This window comes from Heterodontus francisci, chromosome 34 (assembly GCF_036365525.1).
Source record: "Heterodontus francisci isolate sHetFra1 chromosome 34, sHetFra1.hap1, whole genome shotgun sequence".
NCBI lineage: Eukaryota > Metazoa > Chordata > Chondrichthyes > Heterodontiformes > Heterodontidae > Heterodontus > Heterodontus francisci.
Window position 1 is genome coordinate 42,392,862 of NC_090404.1, and position 4,874 is coordinate 42,397,735.

A 4,874-nucleotide genomic window follows, 5' to 3' on the forward strand; every position below is an offset into this window, starting at 1 on the left:
ACAAAAGAGATTGAGGGGAGATTTAATAGAAGTGTACCAGATTATGACAGGCCTGGATAAGTTAGACAAGGGAAAATTGTTCCCATTAACAAACGGCACAAGGAGTAGTGACCACAAATTGCCAGTTCTGTGAAAAAAAGGATGTTGGGGAGTATGAGGAAGCACTGTTTTTGTATCTCAAGTGATAATGACCTGGAACTCGCTGCCCACAAGGGTGGTGGAAGCAGAAATGATAAATGCCTTCAGGAGGAATTCTGAGAAAAGCAGGCTTGCGGGGCTATGGGTTTCGAGCCTGACTGCGTTGCTCTGTGCAGAGCTGGCATGGACCGAGTTGTCTCCTTCTCGGCTGGAAATAACTATGAAGTTTTGCAGGGCTCTCACCGCACGTGGCTGCTGTTGCTTTCATACCACATCATCCTTGTTTTCTATCCCTTCTTCTGGCCAGTTCAGACTGACGAATGACTGCTCTCTGCACTGTGCAGCTGTTTCTCATTGCTCCCCGTGTCTAAAATTCAGTGCTCCAAGTGAGGCTCGAACTCACAACCTCGGCATAGCTCATTAATTGCACTGCTGTATAAGTACCACACGCTAACCAATTACGCCACTGGAGCCACATTGCTCCCCAAATAGTTTGGGGAATTACAGGCAAGTTAGCCTAACATCAGTCGTCTGGAAAATGTTCTCATCTGTGACAAAGGAAGTATTAACAAGCACTTGGAAAATCATTGTCTGGTCAAACAAAGTAAACATGTTTTTACCGAATGGAAATCTTGATTGACAAATTTATTCCAGAATTCTGAGGATGTAACTGAAAGGGCAGACAAAGGGGAACCAGGAATGTAGTATAATTGGATTTCCAAAAGGCATTCGGTAAGATACCATCGAAGATTAATATACCAGATAAAGGTTCATGGAATTGAAGTAATATATTAGCATGCAAGGAGGACTTAGAGGTTAATGGACAGAAAGCAACGAGGGATTGATGGAGCATTTTCAAGATATCAGACCGTAACTCGTGGAGTGCCTCAAGGATCAGTGCTGGGGCCACAGCTATGTCCAATACCGAGAGTGTGGTGGAAGCAGATTCGGTCCTGGGTTGAAGAGAAGATTGGTCCTTATCATCATTGATGCCAGCCTTTAGATAATTCCATTAAATCCACGTGCTATCAAGAGACGGGTGAAGGCACTGAAAATACAAAACACGATGGGCCCTGATACAATTCCAACTGTCATACTGAAGACCTGTGCTCTCGAACCAGCTGTGGCCTGAGAGAAGTTGTTTCAGTACAATTGCAAAAAGCACATCTTCCTGACAATGCGAAATTTGCCCAGCTATGTCCTGTCTACAAAAATCGGGAAAAGTCCAATCCGCCCATTAATTACCCCATCAGTCTACTCTCAATCATCAGCAAAGTTGTGGAAGGTATCATCGACAGTGCTATCAATAAACACTTACTCAGTAACATATCGCTGACCGATGCTCAGTTTGGATTCCACCAGGGGCACTCAATTCGAGACTTCATTACAACCTTGGCCAAACATGGAAAATAGAGCTGTATTAGAGAGGTGACAGTGACTGACTTTGACATCAAGGTAACATTAGACCCAGTATGGTTTAAAGGAGCCCGAGCAAAACTGGAGGCAATGGGAAAGAGAGGGGAAACGCTCCACGAGATGAAGTCATACCTAACACAAAGGTATCTCCTGGGGGGGGGGGGGAGGTGGGGAGTGTTTGCAAGAGTGGTTGGGGAGGGTTAAACTAAAATGGCAGGGGGATGGGAAATTTTGCAAGGAATCAGAGGAAGGGGGATCAAGGACAAGAACCAAAGGGGAATAAGAAAAGTGATAGGCAGAGAAATCAAGGGCCAGAATCAAACAGGGCCACAGTGTAAAATAGTGGGAAGGAGACACGTAATGTTAAAAAGACAAGCCTTAAGGCTTTGTGACTTAACGTGTGGATTATTAACAATCTTCTTCTTTGGCCTCCTTGTCTCCAGAGACAATGGGTAAGTGCCTGGAGGTGGTCAGTGCTTTGTGGAGCAGCGCCTGGAGTGGCTATAAAGGCCAATTCGAGAGTGACAGACTCTTCCACATGTGCTGCAGAAAAAATTGGTTGTCAGGGCTGTTATGCAGTTGGCTCTCCCCTTGCATTTCTGTCTTTTTTCCTGCCAACTGCTCAGTCTCTTCGACTCACCACGCTTTAGCCCCGCCTTTATGGCTGCCTGCCAGCTCCGACAATCACTGGCAACTGACTCCCACGACTTGTGATCAAAGTCATAGGACTTCATGTCGCTTCTGCAGATGTCTTTAAAGTGGAGACATGGACGGCTGGTGGGTCTGGTGCCAGTGACGAGCTCGCTGCACAATGTATCCTTGGGGATCTTCCCATCTTCCATGCAGCTCACATGGCCAAGCCATCTCGAGCACCGCTGGCTCAGTAGGGTGCATACGTTGGGGATGTTGGCGGCCTCGAGGACTTCTGTGTTGGAGATACGGTCCTGCCACCTGATGCCAAGGATTCTCCGGAGGCAGCGAAGATGGAATGAATTGAAACGTCGCTCTTGGCTGACATACGTTGTCCAGGCCTCGCTGCTGTAGAGCAAGGTACTGAGGACACAGGCTTGATACACTCGGACCTTTGTGTTCCGTGTCAGTGCGCCATTTTCCCACACTCTCTTGGCCAGTCCGGATATAGCAGTGGAAGCCTTTCCCACACGTTTGTTGATTTCTGCATCGAGAGACAAGATACTGGTGATAGTTGAGCCTAGGTAGGTGAACTCTTGAACCACTTCCGGAGAATGGTCGCCGATATTGATGGATGAAGCATTTCTGACATCCTGTCCCATGATATTCATTTTCTTGAGGCTGATTGTTCGGCCAAATTCGTTGTAGGCAGCTGCAAACCTGTCGATGAGACTCTGCAGACACTCTTCAGTGTGAGATGTTAATGCAGCATCGTCAGCAAAGAGGAGTTCCCTGATGAGTACTTTCCGTACTTTGGTCTTCGCTCTTAGACGGGCAAGGTTAAACAACCTGCCGCCTGATCTTGTGTGGAGGAAAATTCCTTCTTCTGAAGACTTGAACGCATGTGAGAGCAGCAGGGAGAAGAAGATCCCTAACAGTGTTGGTGCGAGAACACAGTCCTGTTTCACGCTGCTCAGGATAGGAAAGGGGTCTGATGAGGTGCTGCTATACTGGATTGTGCCTTTCATATTGTCATGGAATGAGGTGATGATACTTAGTAGATCTGGTGGACATCTGATCTTTTCTAGTAATCTGAAGAGACCATGTCTGCTGACGAGGTCAAAGGCTTTGGTGAGATCAATGAAAGCAACGTAGAGGGGCATCTGTTTTTCATGGCCTTTCTCCTGTAGCTGACGAAGGGAGAACAGCATGTCAATGATCAATCTCTCTGCTCGAAAGCCAAATTGTGCCTCAGGGTCGACACGCATGGCCAACTTCTGGGGTCTGTTTAAAACGACTCGAGCGAGGACTTCCCCACTATACTGAGCAGGGAGACTCCACGGTAGTTGTTGCAGTCACCGCGGTCACCTTTGTTCTTATAGAGGGTGATGATATTGGCATCGTGCATGTCCTGTGGTACTGCTCCCTCGTCCCAACACAGGCAAAGCAGTATGTCGAGTGCTGAGAGTATAGCAGGCTTAGCACTCTTGATTATTTCAGGGGTAATGCTGTCCTTCCCAGGGGCATTTCTGCTGGCTAGACAATCATTGGCATCACTGAGTTCCGATTTTGTTTGCTGTACGTCCAGCTCATCCATGACTGGCAGAGACTGGGCTGCATTGAGGGCGGTCTGAGTGACAACATTTTCCCTGGAGTGCAGTTCTAGGTAGTGCTCCACCCAGCGGTCCATTTGCTTGCGTTGGTCAGTGGTTGTTTCCCATGATTTGGATTTGAGGGGGCGATCTTCTTGATGGTTGGCCCAGAAGCTCTCTTAATGCCATCATACATATCTCTGATGCTTCCGGTGTTGGAGGCCTGCTGAATATGACTGCATAGGTGTTGTCAGTAGTCATCTGCGTAGCGTCTGGCTGTTCTTAGTGCAGCGTTTCTGGCTGCTTTCAGTGCGACAGATGTTAGCTCACTGGGGGCTTTCTTGTATTTCAACAGTGCAATGCGCTTAGCGGCACTTAGCGGTGGAAGCGAAAACAATCAATGACTTCAAGAGGAAGTTGGATGGCCAGCTGAGAGAAATAGACTTGCAGGGCTGCAGGGATTGAGTCGGGGAGTGGGACTGACTGCGTAGCTCCATAGAGAGCTGGCATGGACACGATGGGCCTAATGGCCTCCTTCTGTGTCATAAATGACTCCATGACTCAGTTAAAGAGGAAATCATTGGAAGCAGATTCCCACTGTTAGTTTTTACCCCATTCTTGATTGCTGTGTATTCATTTTTCCAATGGATGGCACTGCTTTTCTTTACTTTCTCTTTATGGTAACCATGACAACTAATGCACAGCATGATTGGAATCTGGTAATATCTTGCTTGTAATTTTGTTAACAGAGTATTGTAATAAAAAAACAAACAAAAATTGAAAGCATATTTCATGAAGTAAATTGAACATTATTCCTGCATTATAGCTCAATCCCTTGCTCGCGAAACCATGGTGATATACAGTCCCCGAACAAGAACTCACAGTACAGACTGGGGTAAGACACAAAGCAGGAAGTGTCAATTCCAAGAGAGGAATTCATAAAATTATTAGACCCAGTAATTTGTAGAAACAAATGATAAATCACAGTTGTGTGGCAAACAGGATTTGAAAAAGAAAACAGATGACTATTTTCAATAAAGGAGCTTTTGTTCTGAGGAGCTGAATCGAGGAACATCCTATTGATGTTCTGTGGCCTGA

At 46.5% G+C, this 4,874-nt stretch overlaps 1 non-coding gene across 1 annotated transcript; it reads right to left on the reverse strand.

Moving 5' to 3' along the window:
• Window positions 1-516: 516 nt before the first annotated feature.
• Window positions 517-611, reverse strand: trnai-uau (transfer RNA isoleucine (anticodon UAU)). Its single transcript has 2 exons — window positions 574-611; window positions 517-552 (listed from the first exon to the last, which is right to left on the reverse strand). It is a non-coding gene; the product is annotated as a tRNA-Ile (tRNA).
• Between the last annotated feature and the right edge of the window lie 4,263 nt (window positions 612-4,874).